The 20,812-nt window shown below is 43.1% G+C and overlaps 1 long non-coding RNA gene across 1 annotated transcript in view; it reads left to right on the forward strand.

Moving 5' to 3' along the window:
- The window catches only part of LOC125935414 (uncharacterized), a 41,482-nt gene that overhangs the window by 9,968 nt on the left and 10,702 nt on the right, over positions 1-20,812 (forward strand). The window contains exon 2 of the long non-coding RNA XR_007461652.1: positions 90-139. This is a non-coding gene — a long non-coding RNA (uncharacterized LOC125935414). The remainder of the gene's footprint in view (positions 1-89; positions 140-20,812) is intronic.

Genomic DNA, 20,812 nt, shown 5'->3' on the forward strand with positions numbered 1-20,812 from the left:
AACCTCCAAGTTAGGAGGCTGTGTGTTGGCTTGGGTCGCCTGGCTGTCTGGTTGTCGTTCTTACACAGCACATGTTTGTTTTCTCACAGTTCTGGAGTCTAGAAATCCAAGACCAAGGTTCTGGCTCATTCGGTTTCTGGTGAGCACTCTTCCTGGCATGCCTTCTCTACCTGTGCCCTCATAGGGCCTGTCCTCTGTACCTGCGAACATAGAAGGAGTGAGCTCCCTCTTTCAAAAAAAAAAAAAGTTTATTAATTTTGGGGGGTGGGACATATGTATGCACATGTGGGGGGGGGGGGGGGCGGGCACAGAGAGAGCGGGAGAGAGAGAATCCCAATCAGGCTCCAGGTCAGTGAGGAACCTGACATGGGACTCTGGCTCGGGGCTTGATCGCTCCCTTGGTGAGATCGTGACCTGAACCGAAACCAAGATTCAGATGCTTAACCGACTGAGCCACCCGAGTGCCCCTGAGAGTTAGCTCTCTTGGGTCACCCTTTAAGGACGCTAATCCCATTGGATAAGGGCCCCACTTTGATAACCTTGTTTGACCTTAATTACTTCCTTACTCCGAATACAGCCCCCTCTGGGAGTTAGGGCTTCAACATGTGAAATTCAGGAAAGTACAAACGCTCAGCCCCTAACAGCCTCCCTTCCAGGCTTAGCTGAATCCTGCGAATCCCCCAGCCTACGGTCCTCTGTGTAGTCTTACACAGGGGAGGGGCCCACAGGGCCGTCTCCCATTCAGAAGCATTCTCAAATAATTTCTTTTAGACTTTTCTTCATAGAACTTTCATATACGCACCCATGCCGTATACGAAAAATAACGTATAACATGTATATATGTAAAATATGTAGAATATATGTAACATATAAGCCACTGTCTTTCTATTTTACAAATTAAATATTCGAACAGTGCTTAGGAGCCTGTTTTAACACTTTTCATCTTTGATTTCTTTCTTAAATATGTATTTTTGTGAGAGCGCAAGCAGGGGAGTGGCAGAGAGAGATGGGGCTACAGAGGATCTGAGGCTGCAGAGGATCAGCCCAGGGCCCGACACGGGGCTCGAACCCACGAACCGTGAGGTCACGACCTGAGCCAAAGTCGGACGCTCAACCGACTGAGCCGCTCAGGTGCCCCTACGCTTTTTCTTTTAATACAGTGGAACATCTCGCTTCTCTTGATATCACAGGGACGGCTTTCTAGATTTGGGGCACGACACCCACCATGCTCGCCACCCCTGTCACTTGGTTGTCATCCACACATGGGCCCTTCCTTCCAGCGATCCTTCCGTGTTTTAGTGAACATACAACTGTGTACAGCTTCTCCCCCAGCTGGGTCGCCAGCTCTCTCCTCCATTCCAGACCTCCCTTCGTTGTCCTTGTCTCTTTGAGACTTCTCCTTCCGCATGAACAGTGACCCCCATATCCTCAATATCTTCACTGACTAATCCTGCCACCTGTGGTTCTCCCCTAATATGGCATACAAAAGGTCCCTGGGCCCTTAATGGCCCTTGCAGGGTGACAAGGACTTCATCCTTCATTGGGGTAGAGCCAAAACATGCAGACTACTCCCCAAACAGATCATCTCCCAGGGTAGGGCTCACAGGGGAGACTCCACATAAGGGCTGAGGCCTGGGTTCTTTAAAGTAGGGGCCTCTGGTGAATTACAGTGTGGGGAGCTGTAGTAGGGGAGGCAGCCTGTGTGCCAAAAGCACGGGTGGGACCCTGGAAACCCACCCACTGATTCTGAGCCTTAGCTCTTTAGCTGAGATCACATGACCTGAAACCCAGCACAGAGCTCACAAAAAAGACCTCACTCAATATGGGTGGCAAGTGCATTCTCAAAGCTTCTTGGCTGTTAGGAGTGGTGCAGCCTAGAGCTGACTTTTTATTTATTTTTTAATGTTTATTTTTGGGAGAGAGAGAGTGAGCGGGCAAGGGAGCACAAGTCGGGAGGCGCAGAGAGAGTGGGAGATACAGAATCCAAAGCAGGCCCCAGGCTCTGAGCTGTCAGCACAGAACCCAACACGAGCCTCGAACTCACAAACTATGAGATCATGACCAGAGCCAAAGCTGGATGCTCAACTGACTGAGCCACCCAGGTGCCCCTAGAGCTGAATTTCTCATGGTAACTATGAGAGGGTCCATGATTGAGGCTCAGGTTTTCTTGAACCCAAGCTGAGATACAGGGATCTGGATGCTCTCCTCATCAGACTGGCCATAGAGACATCTCCCAGGTTTCTTTGACAGCGAATTTGGGACAAAGACTCTATTTTTGCAAATACACAAGAAAAAAAAGCAGTAAGAATGAAAAAGAGAAGTGAATCTAAAATCATGAGAAGTTTTCAAAAGGACAAAAGTGGGACATTATGAAAGCAGCAGCCTGCAGGGCTGAAAGCTTTCCACTAACACAGAACATTGGTCATGGCGGATATTTTTCTAAGAGCTTTGTTGGGGGGAGAGGGCAGGCGCCTGGGTGGCTCTGTTGAGCATCTGACTTCAGGTCAGGTCATGATCTCATGGTTTGTGAGTTTGAGCCCCACGTCGGGCTCTGTGCTGACAGCTCGGAGCCTGGAGCCTGCTTCGTATTCTCTGTCTCCCTCTCTCTCCACCCCTCTCCCGCTCACACTCTGTCTCTCTCTCTCTCTCAAAAATAAATAAACATTAAAAAAAAAAAGAGCTTTGTGTGTATTAACCCATTTTGTCTTTATAGTGATTCTAATAAGTAAGTATTTGTGTTACCCCCATTCAACAGATGAAGCAAACAGATATTAAGAAAATATGGCAAAGTCTTGTGGTTCTAATGTGATTGAGGCAAATTCAAACCCAGGTCTCTGGAACCCCACCACCGGCTGCACTGAGACACCAGGCAGAGGAACCGTGCGTGTTACATGCATTTTGTTCCTTGTTCCAACCCTTTCGAGAAACACATGGAGGTCCAGAACTTGCTCGAAGCATGTGGTGTTTAAGGCTGCTGCTAACTTAACAAAATAGCGTCTGGTTCAAAATGTGTGTAGCATTATGGCGAATCTTCCTCTATCACAATTTCAGAAAATTGTTCAAATGTAAATGTGTGCTCATTCAACCAAAAACCAAATTGGAGGAAAATCTTAATTATGGAAGAGATAAAGTGGGGGTTGATCATTTAATTTATAGAAAAGATGATTTGCTTTTGAGAAGAAGCATTCATGTTGAAGTAATCTCCCGAGTCAGGTTCTGTTCTTTCAGAGATGTTGGGTATAGCTGTATAGATTACCTCATTTCCTCTTGAGCTGGATCCAGAAACAATGAGATAGAAAAGTGTAGAGCTTACAATCCTTACAAAGAGCTCGGTCCATTGATTGGGACAACTGACTATCCATTTAGACAGTAGTTAAGTTAGCTCCTACCTCACATCATTTTTTTAAAAAAAAAATTTAAAGTTTTTTTTTGAGAGAGATAGAGACAGTGTGAATGGGGGAGGAGCAGAGAGAGAGAGAGGGAGAGAGAGAACCCCAAGCAGGCTCCACACTGTCAGCACAGAGTCCTACGCGGGGCTCCAACTCATGAAACCGTGAGGTCATGACCCGACCTGAAACCAGGAGTCTGACGCTTAACCGACTGAGCCAACCAGGTGCCCCCCTCACATCATTTTTTAAAATAAGTTCCAGATGGACTAAAGATCTAAAAGTAGAAGAAAAAATACAAGAACGTTAAATGAGTATGTAAGAGTACTTATATGGTTATGATCTTGGCACAGAAAAGTTCTTCTTATAACACTATAAGCAAAGTCATCCAAGGAAAAAATCAGAACTTTTGTCTATTTCCCAAGTAAAAACTTTTGTAAAGCAAAATGTACCATAAATAAAAAAGGCAGTGGGCAGATTGGGGGGAAAATATTTGCAACCTAACTAACAGACAATAAAGGATTAGTATATATATGGAGGAGTCATACAGATTGAATAAGACAATGGTAAACAATTTGATAGGGGAAAAAAATGGTCAAAACACATAAGGAGGTGATACTTATGAGGGAGTGCTTGGGAGTTGGCCAATAAATATTCCAGAAAATGCTCAGCCTCCCATCCAACAGGGAAATACAAATTTAAATTGTAAGATAACATTTTGGGTACTCATGAGATTGGCAAAGAATATTCAAGTTGGATAATTTCAAATGTTGGCAAGGAGGTTCAAGTAGTCTCATAAATTACTAGTGAGAATATAAATAGGATAGCCACCTTAGAGGACAATTTGCCAGTGTCTGTTAAAATTGATAATGTGCAGGGGCGCCTGGGTGGCTCAGTCGGTTGAGCGTCCGACTTCAGCTCAGGTCATGATCTCACGGTCCGTGAGTTCGAGCCCCGCGTCGGGCTCTGGGCTGATGGCTCAGAGCCTGGAGCCTGCTTCCAATTCTGTGTCTCCCTCTCTCTCTGCCCCTCCCCCGTTCATGCTCTGTCTCTCTCTGTCTCAAAAATAAATAAACGTTAAAAAAAATTAAAAAAAAAAATAAATAAAAAATAAAATTGATAATGTGCATATATTGCGATCGAGCAATTCAGCTTCTCAGCACCAACCCAAGAGAAACATTCACCTTTGTGCGCAGAGATGGTGTAAGATTTTTATTGCAGAATTGTCTGTAATTGGAAAAAAAGATCAGAAATGACTTAAATATTTATCAATATGGTAATAGTTATTTAAAGTAGCTACTGGGGGTGGTGCCTGGCTGGTTCAGTCAGTAGAGCATGTGACTCTTGATCTCGGGGTGGTGAGTTCAAGCCCCACATCGGGTGTAAAGATTACTTTAAAAAAATAACAAAGTAACTAGTAGGATCTGGACATTTTATTTTAGAATATTATGCAGCAGCTAAAAAACAACAGACACTCTGAACATTGACCATTGACCAAGACATATTTTATAAAAAAAAGAATTTGAAAAGGTCTACGCTCAGGAAGATTTTAAAAACTGCACAGAATAAACCTCATAAAATCGATAGTTTTCTTTTTTTTTCTTTAAAAGGGAAAAGTCTGGATATATTTCTGTACCTGAGAATTGATCATAGAGTTCTAACTGGGGGAAAAGCATCTAGGTGGGGAAAGGAAGGGACTCTTGTTATGGACTGAATGTGTGTGTCCCTCAAAGTTCTTATGTTGGAGCCCTGACCCTCCAGGACTGGAGTAAGGAAGTAATTAGATGAAGTCAGGAGGGTGGGGTCCCACTGATGAGATTAACACCCTTATAGGAGGTGATACCAGAGAGCTCGCACTCTCCTCTCTCTCTCTCTCTCTCTCTCTCTCTCTCTCTCTTGCTCTCGCACTCTCTCTCTCTCACTACCATGTGAGGACACAGTGAGAAGGCAGGACATCTGCAGGCCAGGAAGAGAGTCCTCACCAGAAACTAACTCTGTGGAAACTTGGTCATGCACTTCTGGTCTCCAGAACTGTGAGAAAATAAATGTCTGTTGTTGAAGCACCCAGGTCTGGGGTATTTTGTGATGGCAGCCTGAGCTTTAGGCTTAGCTGACGAGTTGGCTATTCTAAATTCATTCTACAGTGAGAATGTATTTACCAATGACCTGTGTGATTACAGCGTTGACCTTTGGGGGTACCTGGGTGGCTTAGTCAGTTAAGCGTCCAACTTCAGCTCAGGTCTTGACCTCATGGTTTGTGTGTTTGGGCCCCACTTTGGGCTTTGCACTGACAGAACGAAGCCTGCTTCAGATCCTCTGTCTCCCTCTCTCTGTGCCCTTACCCCGCTCACACTATCTGTCTTCATATTTTTTTAAGTTTAATTATTTATTTTAGGAGTATGAGAGAAAGCACGAGTGGGGGAGAGAGGGAGGGAGAGAGAGAATCCCAAGTAGTCTCCATGTTGTCATTGTGGAACCTGACATGGGACTCCATCTCCTGAACTGTGAGATCATGACTTGAGCTCAAATCAAGCATCAGATGCCTAACTGACTGAGCCACCCGGGTGCCCTGAAACATTAACTTTTTAACGCGAGTCTTGTCTTCCCTCTTCCCCTGTAACTGGCCTTCTCCCTGCTGCCTTTATCGTCCCCTGAGCAGTATCAATCCAGGTGGACACTTATGTTCTGAGCCTCCCAACATAAGTTTCCAAGAGGCTCTGAGGAGATAGCATGGAATGCCCTTGAGGTTAGATCACCGAAGCAAGACAGTGTGAATTGGTAAGGGCATGTGTGGTAAAGGAAAATCACTTTGTCTTCACATTAACGGAGAAAACTCAAGTGAAAAAATCACTTTCTGTCTTCTTTTACTGTGTACAGAGCACACTCGATGTTTTAAGCATATTACCCTAACAGTGATGACTAACGTTTATTTCTGCCTCAGGTTGAGGCAGGCATTCCCTAAACATTTCATATACAACCTTTGACTTAATCGTAAAAAAACCATCATAAGGAAACTGAGATAGTCATATCTATCTATCTATCTATCTATCTATCTATCATCTATCTATCTATCTATCTATTTGAGAGAGAGACAGAATAAGTGAGGGAGGGGCAGAAGGAAGGGCCAGAGAAAGAGGGAGAGAGAGAATCCCAAGCAAGTGCGAAGCCCGACACGGGGCTCGAACTCATGAACGGCGAGATCGTGACCTGAGCGGAAACCAAGAGTCGGACGCTTAACCGACTGAGCCACCCGGGTGCCCCAAGATAGTGATTCTTAAATCGTAGAATTTGCTCACTAGATTTTAGTTCTTCTAAAACAAAGTTGTACCGAGACTGCCAAGAAATTGAAAAGAGGAAACAGCTTTCTTATTACTCCTCCATTGTAAACACAAACATGACTTCCATTTTTAGGTGCCCCTTCCTAGGCTTCATCTCTGTATGCTTATCGTCATATGTACGTAACTTTGTCCGTACCTTGTTTCACTTAGCACCCTGGTTATATAGACTCTTTGAGGTTGTTGGTTTGTTTGTTTCTTTCTTTCTTTATTTTAAGGTTGTATTTATTTAAGTAATCTTTCCACTGGACATAGCGATTAAACTCACGACACTGAGATCAAGAGTCACGCTGCTCCAGCTGAGCCAGCCAGGTGCCCCCACAGTTGTCATTACAATGGCCACTCAGTTCATTCTGTTGCCGTGTTGTGATTCACCTACCTGTTCCTCTGTGGTTGATGTCTGTCCGTTTCCAACTTGTTATAGTAGACAATGTTGAATAAACATTCTCATGCATGTGAAGTGCTAGGTTTAAGTTAGTTCTCTAGGGTAAGTTCTCAGGGGTATTCATAAGGGCCCACATGACACAGCAGTTTGTATTCCTGTTGGTCAAAATTGCCCAATAGCTTTCCAAAGACTTGTGCCAATTGATGGAGCCCTAGATATGCACAAATACAACTACACCAGTTTTACTGCAGCTTCATTTATTGGTGAGTATCATTTCAGGGTTTTTGCTAATGTAAAAACCTTAGCGGGGTGGTTCCTCAGTTCTTCTAAGACTACTCAGTCAGCTGATTGATAGCTACACACACGCACATGCACATGCACACACAGAAGAAGGGAGTCCACAAAAGACCAGCAGAGCCAGGAGGAAAGAGTGATCATAAGTCCTGGTGATAGTGTTTGAGTCTGTAGACCCAGCTGGACTTGATGCCGGTTACCCTCGGATTCAGGGCCGCTATATACAGTTGAACAGTTTGTGAACTGTGGAGGGTTCCCAGCCAAAGGGGCAAGTGGGGTTGAAATCCATTTGGTCTACTGGGGAGCAGGGCTGCATCTACCTAGAGGAAGGGACTTGTTCTGTTGTGTTGTGTTTCACACAAAGGCTTCCATTACTTGTCAAGCCACATGGTTACTCAGGAGTCCCTTTTCCCATTTCTCAGAAGGGGCTTCGTGGGCTGCCGATACCTTTACAGTTGTATGAACCAATCAATTTCGTCCCCCTCACCCTGTTTTTAAGTTTATTTATTTTTTTAGAGAGAGAGAGATTGAGAGTGAGAGAAAACCAGCAGGGGAGGGGCAGAGAGAGAGGAGGACAGAGGATCTGAAGCGGGCCCTGCACTGACAGCAGAGAGCCTGATGCAGGACTCGAACTCCCTGAACCATGAGATCATGACCTGAGCCAAAGTCAGACGCTCAACTGACTGAGCCACCCAGGCGCCTCTCATCCCCCCTTTTATTTCAGTCATTTTGAGGTCTGCTTCTGTCACTCGGAACAAAACTAATCCCTATTAATACATCAGATCAAGAAACTTTAAGACTAGGATAGACCTTAAAAATTCCTGAGTGTTGGGGCGCCTGGGTGGCTCGGTTGGTTAAGCGTCCGACTTTGGCTCAGGTCATGATCTCATGGTCCGTGAGTTCGAGCCCCGCGTCGGGCTCTGTGCTGACCGCTCAGAGCCTGGAGCCTGTTTCAGATTCTGTGTCTCCCTCTCTCTCTGGCCCTCCCCCGTTCATGCTCTGTCTCTCTCTCAGTCTCAAAAATAAATAAACGTTAAAAAAAAAAAATTAAAAAAAAAAAAATTCCTGAGTGCTTATGGGTACTTTGCAGGTGGAATGACGTGGGGGGTTCGTAAATTGCCCAGGGTGGTGCTGTATGTTAGGGGCAGGCCAGTGGCAAAAGGTTAGTTCCCAAGTTAGCATTCTTTGCAATGTAATGTACTGCCCCTCTTTACCACCTGTGATGGCATTTTACGAGCTTGGGTTTGAGAGTCTAACCCTGTAGAGACGTCTTTTCCCCTCTGGGCTACCCTGTTTACATTCACACGTCGATATTGGCCTCTTGGACCTGGCTTTGTGACCCAACTCTTTACACTTCTCTGTGGCATGAAGATCTGAAAAACAAAACAGAGAATGTGGTTGGATAAATTAATTACTGTGTATAAGCAGTCAACTCAGAAAGTGCCAAAACACAGGTGCCTGAGTGGCTCAGTCAGTTGAGCATCTGACTCTTGATTTTGGCTCAGGTCTTGATCTCAGGGTCGTGGGATCGAGCCCCCTGTTGGGCTTCATTCATGCTGAGCATGGAGTCTGCTTAAGATTCTCTCTCTCTTTCTCTCTCTCTCTCTCCCCCTCTGCCTCTCTTCCCTGCTCACGCATGTGTTCTCTCTCTATAAAAGAAAAAAGAAAAAAACACTATGAATACTATGACCAGGGCAATTAACATCTGTGCTCTTTAGTCCAAGATTTAAAGAAGTAAATATATTTAGATAGATTTGGTCCTATCGTTTAGCTGTTATTAAATACTATGTAATTTGTGTGTAGCCTGAGTAGAGATTCATTAAATTGGTCCACTCAGACTCATAGGTAAGATCTTGGAGGGAGAGTGACCTGGCCTGTACCCAGGTAGATGCTGGAAGGCAGCAGTCTGTCTTCTGATCTCGACCCATTTGGTCGGTCATTTCCCCCTCCTTATTTTGACATTCCTGAATTTAATGTATCCTGGAGTATCTGTCTTCTGCTCTGTAGGCCTCCTGAAGCTGGAAAAAAGGAGGGAGATTTCAGCTTTTTGATAAACGCAGAAAAAGGCTGCACGGTCTCTCTGGGTTTCTGTCAAAGCCTGTTACGGGCTCTTCTCAGACAGAGAGAGTAATTTTCTTCCACCAGACAGCCTTCTTCCAACCCAGATTTGCCCTGTGACAATAGAAAATCAGATTCTGTGCCAAATTCTATAGATATCTTCTTGTTTTGAGGCCTAGTTTCTTTGACAATGACCTTTGAACAAATTACTTTTTAAGAAGTTAGGCCTCTTAGCTTCTGCTCGTTGTGGATGGAATCCAGTGGAACAGAGCTGTCACACTGGCTCCTGCTCTTACCTTATTTTGTCAGTGAAGTAGCTTTCAGAGAAAGGCGTGGAACGGGTGCTGTCGAAGGGGAGCCCTCTTCTCTCACCAGGAGCCTGCCCCTGCCCCGGCGTCTCAGGAGCACTCCACTCTCCACCCTCTCTGGGCACCATGTTCCAATCACGCCGTCTTCATCCAGAATTTTCTTCCAGATTCCGCCCTGCCTTTGCTCCCTCTTCATTGCCCCCAGCATCCACTAAAGATTTGTCTGCACACGGCATCTCTGCTTCTTAACTTCCGCTTACTGTTTATACCCTTCTCTGTAGGTGTCTTCCCTCACAGTAAACCTCTGAGCAGTTACTACGCTTTCCTGCTGGCTTTTTCTCTTCCATCCAGTTTCCGAATGTTGGGATTCATTTGGGCTCTGTCATGCCTCCTCCACCCCCACTTTTTTTTTTTTTTTTTTTTTTTGCCATTGTCTACATTCCTATGCATGGATTTTTCTTTTTAATTTAAGTTTATTTATTTTGAGAGAGTGAATGAGCAGGGGAGGGGCAGAGAGAAACGGGGTGAGAGGGAATCACAGGCAGGCTCCACGCTGCCGGCGTGGAGCCTGATGTGGGGCTTGAACCCACTAACCCCAAGATCACGAGCTGAGCCAAAACCAAGAGTGGGACACCTAACTGACTGAGCCACTCAGTCGCCCCCCCCCACCCCCGCCCATGCATGATTTTAAAGACCATCCCTCCATGATGATTCCCGAATACATCTTTAGTTGACAGCTGTACTCTGAGCATCATATTCATAGACTCACCTGCCTGCTGGCTACCGTGTAGAGGCTGCCTAAGCATAATTACCCAAAGAGGATTTGACTTTTCTCCCCAAACTCAACCCACCCTCCATCATCTCCCTCTAAGCTTTCAGACCAGAATCCCAGGGATGATTCCTGTTTCCTCCTCACCCCTCACAGTTAGTCTAGCAGCACATCTTGCCCATTCTTTCTCCAGCATATGAGACATCACCCTCTTCTTTCTCTTCTGTTCCACTGCCACCAGCTCCACTGAAGGCACTATCCATTCTCAACCGTTTCATTGCAACAGATTTCTAACTGGTTCCCCTGAACCCTGTCTTGTTCCCCTCTCCTCCACTATTCCAATAGCATCTAGAATAAAAATATCATATCATGTGATAGCATTCTGTTGCAGAAAACCATGTAATCACTTGCCATAGACCTTAAATCCTTACCATGATCTTCAGGACTTGGCCAGTCCTCTGGAGTATAAGCCTCAGGAGGGCAGGGATCTCTTCTGTCTCATTCTCTACTTTATCCCCAGTCCTTAACATATGTAGAACATGGAAGGCGTTCAATAAATTTTTATGGAAAACATGAATGACAAACACTTGCTGTGCGTGGTTACTTGTTTAATGTGTATTTTCCCAATGAGATGTAAGCTCTGTAGAAACAGGAGCCATGATGGGGCGCCTGGGTGGCTCAGTCGGTTGAGCGCCGACTTCGGCTCAGGTCACGATCTCACGGTCCGTGAGTTCGAGCCCCGCGTCGGGCCCCTGTGCTGACAGCTCAGAGCCCGGAGCCTGTTTCAGATTCTGTGTCTCCCTCTCTTTGACCCCCCCCCCCCCATTCGTGCTTTCTTTTTCTCTGTCAAAAAAAAAAAAAAACTAAAAAAAAAAAAAAAAAAGAAACAGGAGCCATGAAGTTTCTCATTTGACCCTTTACACCTCATAGCTAGAAAAAGGGCCCATCGTTAATATACAAGAATTAAAAATAGTGGACTGGCCGTATCCATGGCCCTATGGCTGTATCTCAAAACATACTGCTGCGTGAAAGCAGTATGAAAGGAAATTGGATGTATATAACACAAACTATTCTTAAAAAATTTAAAATATATGCATGTAGAACAGTTTTCCAAGAATATAAACAAAAAGGAATACATTAACATATTAGAACGGCTGCTTCTAGAAGGGAGGGACAGGCATGGGAAATAGGATGAAACAGAAAAATAAAGTGAGTGAGGACAAATGTTTCTTAAATGTGCAATGAATGCAGGTGATATGAAATTCCACAGTGAGTAACCGTGAATAAGGAACAGCAAGACAGAAGGGATGGAGATTGTGCAGCTCCATTTGTTGGCGTGCCTGGGTGGCTCAGTCGGATGAGCATCGACTCTGATCTCACGGTTCCTGAGTTTGAGCCCCGAATCGGGCTGCTTGGGATTCTCTCTCTCTGTCCCACCCCCACTTGCGCTCTCCCTCTGTCTCTCAAAATAAATAAATAAAAATGTAAAAAAATGCATTTGTCAGTTGGGAATTCCCTCCAAGGTTTGGGGAATAACGATGGCAAATACTGCCAGGCAGTTACGGTCTGGTACTTCATAAAAGACGAAATTCTTTAGCACAGACAAAATAGAAAAATTCTGAGTCTCCCTAGCCTAGGACGTTCCAAATACCAGTGCAAAATTGTTCTCTCAGTCTTAAAGGGAAAAAGTCCATGAGGGGAACATTCTGTGTTTTTTCTCCTCTTGTGCATACTAGTTCAGAATGGTCCAGGTGCGGTATCCTCAGAAAAGTGGCTTCCAGATCTGATTTTGCTGATTTCCAGGAAAGCTCCATGCATGCCACCTAATTCTTCAGACAAAATTTGTTTTCATTGACTTTAATTAGGACAAATAAATATACATTATGCAGCACTTGAAAGAGAAAAAACGGATCATCACATCAAATTAATGAGGCTAGCCATGATAAGTAGGACACTATTATGTTACGATCAAAACCTTAGGCTCTATACGATGTCATAGTAAGGTTTCAGGCCAATTAACAATTTTCCAAGGTCATCATATGATATATTAGTGGCTCAGCCTGAGCTCGGAGAGCCTGCACTTGTCTGTTAGAGAATCAAGGCCCCTACAGCACTGGTCGGGGAGAACAGAATTTAAAATCTAAGCAGACATTAATGTAGAAAGAAGAGGCAAGCAGGCAAAATTGTAGTAAATCTCATTATAATTAAATTTAAGAATTTTATCCAAGAAGACCAACCTGGCTATCACACACAGACACACACTCACACTTTGTGGCATAAATTAGACAAATATAATTCTAAAGACATTTTACAACTGCAGCTTTTCTTACGAGGTCCAGTCTTGGGTGACTGCGGCTTTGTTGTGTAACTGATTACGAAATATTTGCAAATTTGAGGGATTTGATTTCCATACTTCACCAGCGAGTCTCACATATCAGTTTCATTGCAATCATAAATTTGCCTTTAGCATCGGGATTACCACATGGTAGGTTTCTCGATCATCTTAATCCCACCGTCTGCCCACTGTCCAGATAGAAGAAGGAGCAGATATTAACAGGGCATCAGATTCCATTTATAAAATATGACCAACATATTTTGTAGCGACAAACATAACCAGCGTGTTTTTACGTAGTTGCGGTAACTAGTTGGTTGCAACTAATCCTAACTCCTTATTTGTTGAGTGCTCACCTGGCGCTGGGTTGGGTTAGTCAGGCTGGTCTGTACCAGTGGTTCTCAAACTTGCCAGTACACTGGAATCGCCCTTGGGGGGCTCCTAAAAACTCAGATTCCTGGGCTGCTTAAAACACAGATTTTCTGGGGCGCCTGGGTGGCTCAGTCGGTTGAGCGGCCGACTTCGGCTCAGGTCACGATCTCACGGTCCGTGAGTTCGAGCCCTGCGTCGGGCTCTGTGCTGAGAGCTCAGAGCCTGGAGCCTGTTTCAGATTCTGTGTCTCCCTCTCTCTGACCCTCCCCCATTCATGCTCTGTCTCTCTCTGTCTCAAAAATAAATAAAACTTAAAAAAAAAAAACACACACACATAGATTTTCTGTGTTGCCACGTCAGTGGTGGGACCTAAGAACTTTCATTTCCAGCCAGTTCCCAGGTGTTGCTGGAATAGAAAAACTCTAAAATCTCAGTAGCGTAACACAGCAAAAGTTCTGCCTCTTGCGTGCACAAAGCTCCGTGTGATCTCTGGCAGCCCTCTTCGATCTTATAGTTAGACCATCTGTATGCACAGCCTTTAAGGATGTAAGAGGCACTGAACCTTCTCCACTCCCCTGGGGCGTGGATCCCTTGGCTCCCCGTCCACTGACTGGAAGTGAAATCTAGGAGCGCTGTTTCTGCCACACAGACACTTGACACTCAGCATCCTTACTCTGCAGCACAAAGCTGAAAGGCAGGTGTGCGCCCTGGATTCAGAGAGAAGAAAATTGAGTCTCTGAGAGACTAACCACCTTCCGAGGCCACTGCTAGGCAAGGGGTGGAGCCAGGACTTAAATCCGTGGCCGTGTAACTGCAGAGCTAGTACACTGTCCTCTTCGGAATGCCGCTCTGAACGTGCTGAAGTGGCTAATTCAGCTCAAGGCTTGGCATGGAATAGACTGCCCAAGAGGTTTTTCCAACATCAATAGCATGGACCCACAATTGCAGGCTTGTGGCAGACTCCTTCCACAATCCCTATCTATATTTAGAGTGCCTCCAAGTAGAATGAAATAGCTTATGTATTTTTCACAGTGGCTTATGCCCCTGCAGTGGCTACGTATTTTGAGAAAGAGGATCCTAAAAAAAAAAAAAAAAAAAAAGATATTTAGAGGAGAAACCTCTAGAAGATGGCAGAGGAAAGGTCATCATGTCATTACAGATTCTTGCTCAGTTGGGATCACTGAGCAGTCTGCCCAGCTCTTGATCTGGTCTCTTGTTTTAAGAAATGCATCTCTTATGCATAGAAATCAGTTGCATTTCTATACACCAATAATGAAGCAACAGAAAGAAATCAAGGAATCGATCACATTTCCAATTGCACCAAAAACCATAAAATACCTAGGAATGGACCTAACCAAAGAGGTGAAAAATCTATACGCTGAAAACTATAGAAAGCTTATGAAAGAAATTGAAGAAGACACACAAAGGAGGGAAAAATATTCTATACTCCTGGATGGGAAGAACAAATATTGTTAAAATGTCAACACTACCCAAAGCAATCTATGTATTCAATGCAATCTCTATCAAAGTTTGTATGGATTGCTTGGCTACCCTGAGTAGCCAAGCAATCCTGAAAAAGAAAACCAAAGCTGGAGGCATCACAATCCCGGACTTCAAGCTATACTACAAAGCTGTAATCATCAAGACAGTATGGTACTGGCACAAGAACAGACAGATCAGAACAGAATAGATCAATGGAACAGAATAGAGAACCCAGAAATGGACCCACAAACGGATGGCCAATTAATCTTTGACAAAGCAGGAAAGAATATCCAATGGAATAAAGGCAGTCTCTTCAGCAAATGGTGTGGGGAAAACTGGACAGCGACATGCAGAAAAGTGAACCTCAACCACTTTCTTACATTATACACAAAACATAAACTTAAAATGGATGAAAGACCTAAACCTAAGATAGGAAGCCATCTAAATCCTTGAGGAGAAAGGCAAAAACCTCTTTGATCTTAGCCGCAGCAACTTCTTAACACATCTCCGGAGGCAAGGAAAACAAAAGCAAAAATGAACTATTGGGATCTTCATCAAGATAAAAATCTTCTGTGCAGTGAAGGAAACTATCAGCAGAACTAAAAGGCAACCAACATAATGGGAGAAGACATTTGCAAGTGACATATCAGACAAAGGGTTAGTATCCAAAATCTATAAAGAACTTATCAAACTCAACACACCAAAAACGAATAATCCAGTGAAGAAATGGGCAAAAGACACGAGTAGACACGTCTCCAGAGAAGACATCCAGATGGCCAACAGACACATGAAAAAATCCTCAAAATCAATCATCATCAAGAAAATACAAATTAAAACCACAATGAGATACCACCTCACATCAGTCAGAATGGCTTAACATTAACTCAGGCAACAACAGATGTTGGTGAGGATGCGGAGAAAGAGGATCTCTTTTGCATTGTTGGTGAGAATGCAAGCTGGTGCAGCCACTCTGGAAAACAGTATGGAGAGTCCTCAAAAAATTAAAAACAGAACTGCCCTACAACCCAGCAATTGCACTACTAGGTATTTATCCAAGGGATACAGGTGTGCTGTTTTGAAGGGGCACATGCACTCCCATGTTTATAGCAGTGCTATCGACAATAGCCAAAGTATGGAAAGAGCCCAAATGTCCATTGATGGGTGAATGGATAAAGAAGATGTGGTATACATATACAATGGAGTATTACTTGGCAATCAAAAAGAATGAAACCTTGCCATTTGCAACTATGTGGATGGAACTGGAGGACATTATGCTAAGTGAAATTAGTCAGAGAAAGACAAATACCATATGACTTCACTCATATGAGGACTTTAAGACACAGAACCGATGAACATAAGGGAAGGGAAGCAAAAATAATATAAAAACAGGGAGGGGGACAAAACATAAGAGACTCTTAAATACAGAGAACAAACTGAGGGTTGCTGGAGGGGCTGTGGGTAAGGGGATGGGCTAAATGGGTAAGGGGCATGAGCACTGGGTGTTATATGTAGGGGATGAATCATTGGAATCTACCTCTGAAATCGTTATTGTGGTATATGCTAACCAACTTGAATGTGAATTATAAATAAATAGATAGGTAGATAAAAGAAATCCACCTCTTTCCTCCCTTATATCCTCAGTGTACCTTCCCATAAACAACACATTTTTGATGTTTTAAATACAGATCTTAGGTGGGCCACCTGGGTGGCTCAGTCGGTTAAGTGTCCGACTCTTGATTTCCGCTCAGGTCGTGATCTCCCAGTTTGTGGGATTGTGCCCTATGTCAGGATCTGTGCTGATCTTGGAGCCTGCTTGGGATTCTCTTTCTCCATCTCTTTCTGCCCCTTCCCAGTTCACATTCTCTCTCCCTCTCTGTCATAATTAATAAACAAACTTAAAAAAAATACAAATCTTGGGTGAATCAGAACACAGTGTTCAACCCTGCCCTCCCCACACCCACCTTATTTACTAGTTCTTTAATTCCAGATAGAAGTTCAGACTCAAGACTACTTTCATTGACCCTAGAAGCTAATGGTCCTGTTTGTGGATTGTGCACACTCAGTTCTTTGGCCAGTTCACTCCTTTGTGTTGGCTGTTCTGCTCTTTAGAAGAGCTTTCCAGAGAAGTTGATATGTTACAGCAGCCAAAGTCATTCCTTCCGTCCACCCATCGATGCGTGTTTGCATCTTTCTAGTTCTTACAAGAGAATCAGTGGCAAAAGAGGACTGAAATACTGGCTGGAAATGAAAATTTTCTGTGGCTTTGCTTTCTCCTTCTGCAGACTCATTGAGAACTTGTAACGTTTCCTAGTTCCACCCATTCTATAGGTGAAAGGTCTTGTTTCTAACACATCATTCAAACTTGCATCCTCTTCTTTGAGGGAGAGTCTCTAGAAATTTCTGATCTCTTTTAGATGGTCTTTAAAAAGCATTGTTTCAACATTTCTGGGGAAATGTAAAGGATTGTGTAATCTGTAACATTTTATTGCATTTTGCTTACATGATAATAAAGTCTGTATTTTTAAGTCTATACACTACTTAAATACTAAATGAAAGAAACTCGTTCCCAGCATGTGTCATTTAAAAGGCATCACTGACGGTAAATAAAAAATTAATGTGGTATGGGAACTTGTTCATTTTTGGTTCACAAAAGTAAAATTAGCCATATCATAACAAAAAATAACGTATCGAAGTTTGTTGGTTTTTTTTTTTCAATAAGATATCATGAAACCACTCAACCTGAACATGCCCATGTGGAAAGAATATTAAGAGTTCCTGAAAATTTCTGCAAATGAATAGGCACATTTTAACTATATTTGGAAATACAGTGATTGGCCATTAAGGAAAATCATGTTACTAAATGTTGTGGTGTCTCTATCCATGATCCAGTATGACTCTTCTAAGAAAGGTACTTCTGCTTACTACGTTTGGTTATGCTAAAGATAATTTGAGCCTTTCACAAAATTTTCTGACAGCAAGGCCAGAAAATATGTATATGTGTTTTCCAGTCATCTAACATGAATGGATATATGGTTTATCAGGCTTGTTTCAAAAAGCAAGGCTAAAGAAAAATGTGTAGATGAAAATAAAGTGAAATGAAACATTTTAAAGTTAAAACAGATGAGGAGAAAGAGTTTATAGCATATGTAACAAAGAATGAATTGGTATCAAGAATGTAGCTTTTAAAAGTGTCTATAAATGAATAAGAAAAAGAACAAAAAGAAAAATCTGTGCAGATCATAAGCCGACAGTTATCGAAATAAGTTCAGGGGCGCCTGGGTGGCTCAGTTGGTTACATGTCAGACTCTTGATTTCAGCTCAGGTCATGATCTCACAGTTCATGGGATGAAGCCTCACTTTGGGCTCTGCACTGACAGCACAGAGCCTGCTTGGGATCCTCTCTCTCCCTCTCTCTCTGCCTCTCCCCCACTCACAGTCATGCATTCTCTTTCTCTCAAAATAAATTAGTAAACTTAGGGAAAAAAGGAAACAGTCTTAAAAAAAAAGTTCAAAAAAACCCTGAAAGGTAGGTGAAAAAAATGTCAAATTCCCCAATGATTAAAGTTATGCAAATTGAAACAAAATGAGATACCATTTCTTGGGTTAATTTTTCTTTTTTAAAAATTTATTTGGGGCGCCTGGGTGGCTTAGTCAGTTGAGCGTCGGACTTCGGCTCGGGTCATGATCTCACGGTTCGTAAGTTCGATCTCCACGTCGGGCTCTATGCTGTCAGCTCGGAGCCTGGAGCCTGCTTCAAATTGTATGTCTCCCTCTCTCTCTGCTCCTCCCCGGCTCATGCTCTGTCTCTCTCTCCTTCAAAAATAAATAAAAACATTTAAAAAATACATTAAAAAATTTATTTTATATCTGGAAATTTGTACCTCTTAATTTTCTTTACCTATTTTACCTTTCCCCCACCCCTCCTCCCTGTGACAACCACCACTGGCTTTTTTTTTTTTAATTTATTCATTTATTTTGAGAGAGAGAGAGAGACCGAGCATGCGAGCTAGAGGAGCAGAGAGAGAGAGGGAGAGAGAATCCCAAGCAGGCTCCGCACTGCCAGCTTAGAGCCCGACACAGGGCTTGAACTCACAAACCAGGAGATCATGACCTGAGCCAAAACCAAGAGCTGGACGCTTAACCAACTGAGCCACCCAGGAGCCTCAACCACCAATTTGTTGACTATGTTTATGACTCTGTTTCTCTTGTGTTGATGTTGTTTGCTTTGTTTTTTAGATTCATATATAAGTGCACTCATAGAGTGTTTGTTTTTCTCTGACTTATTTCATGTAGACTAATACCCTCCAGGTCCATCCATGTTGTTGTAAATATCAAGATTCCATTCTTTTTTTAAGGCAGAGTAATATTCCCGTGCGGGCACGCGCGTGTGTGTGTGTGTGTGTGGGCATGTGCGTGCATATCCCATCCTCTTTATTAATTCATCTGTCAGTTGGCACTTGGGTTTCTTCTGTGTCTTGGCTGTTGTAAATAATGCTGCAATAAGCATAGAGGTGCATGTATATTTTCAAATTAGTGTTTTCATTTCTTCACATAAATACCCGGAAGTGGGATTACTGGATTGTGTAAAACTATTTTTAGTCTTTTTGAGGAACCTCCATACTTTTTCCACAATGGCCTCACCAGTTTGGATTCCCACCAACAGTGCACAAGAATTCTCTGTTCTCCACATCCTTGCCAACACTTGTTATTTCTTTTCATTTGGATGCTACCCGTTCTGACTGGTATGAGGTGATACCTCCTTGTGGTTTTGATTTGCATTTCTCTGATGATGAGTGACATTGAGCATCTTTTCCTGAGTCTGTTGGCCATCTGTATGTTTTCTTTCTTTCTTTCTTCTTTTTTTTAAAATTTACATTCAAGTTAGTTAACATGTAGTGTAGCATTGGTTTCAGGAGTAGAGTGTAGTGATTCATCACTTACGTATAATACCCAGTGCTCTGTAAGTACCGCGTGCTCACCAGTGCTCCACTGGGGTTCCTATATATTTTCTTGGGGAAAATGCCTTTTCAGGTTCTCTGCCCATTTTTAATCAGATCATTTGTTTTTCTGTGTGTTGATCTATAGAAGTTCTTTGCACAGTTTGGACACTAGCCCCTTATCAGATATATCTGCAAATACCTTCTTCTTTTCAGTAGGTTGCCTTTTTGTTTTATTTCTGGTTTACTGTACTGTGCAGAAGCTTTTTCGTTTGAAGTCATCTCAGTTCATTTTTGCTTTTGTTTTCTTTGTCTCAGGAGACACATCTAGAAAAATGTTGCTGAGGTTGATGGCTAAGAAACTATTGCCTATGTTTTCTTCTAGGAGTCGTATGGTGTGCAGTCTTACGTTTAGGTCTTTAATCCTTTTTGAGCTTATTTAGTGGTCCACCTTATTTCTTTTGCATGCAACTGTCCCCTTTTCCCAACACCATTTATTGAAAACACTGTCTTTTCCCCATTGCACGGTTTTGCCTTCTTCATTGTAGATGAAATAACCATATTCCCATGGGTTTATTTCTGGGCTCTCAGTTCTATCCCATTGATCTGTGTGTCTGTTTGTATGCCAGTACCTTACTGTTTTGACTGTAGTTTGGGGGTTGATTTTTTGTTACTGCTTTGATCACAACTACATTGACTACTTGAGCCACGTAATTTGGGGGAGATTCTTCAAAGTGTGTAATTCATGCTTGGACACTAAACTGTTGATAATGGCCCTGTGAGCAGGACCTTTCATTCGAGGATGTTACCTACTTGGTAGGGAGACATAGTCCAGAACATTCCTGACGTTATATATGGAGGGCATTTTCATATGGGGGTTTAATCAAAAGCCTTCTTGAAATAATGGATGTGTTTCAATTAATATCAATCAGGGCCGTTGCTCTATCACAGAAATGGCTTGAATTCCACAATAATACCACTATCACGATCAATAGCAGTACTAGCTCTCAGCTTGACACTATGAGTCTTCCTACTCCACTTCGTTGTACACATACCTGCGCGCGCACGCGCGCGCACACACACACACACCACTAGCATCCAAATTATGTTTCAGTGGGGTCTGGTTTTAATAAGTATTAATTTACTCATTCATT

Source organism: Panthera uncia (genome assembly GCF_023721935.1).
Source record: "Panthera uncia isolate 11264 chromosome A1 unlocalized genomic scaffold, Puncia_PCG_1.0 HiC_scaffold_17, whole genome shotgun sequence".
Taxonomy (NCBI): Eukaryota; Metazoa; Chordata; class Mammalia; order Carnivora; family Felidae; genus Panthera; species Panthera uncia.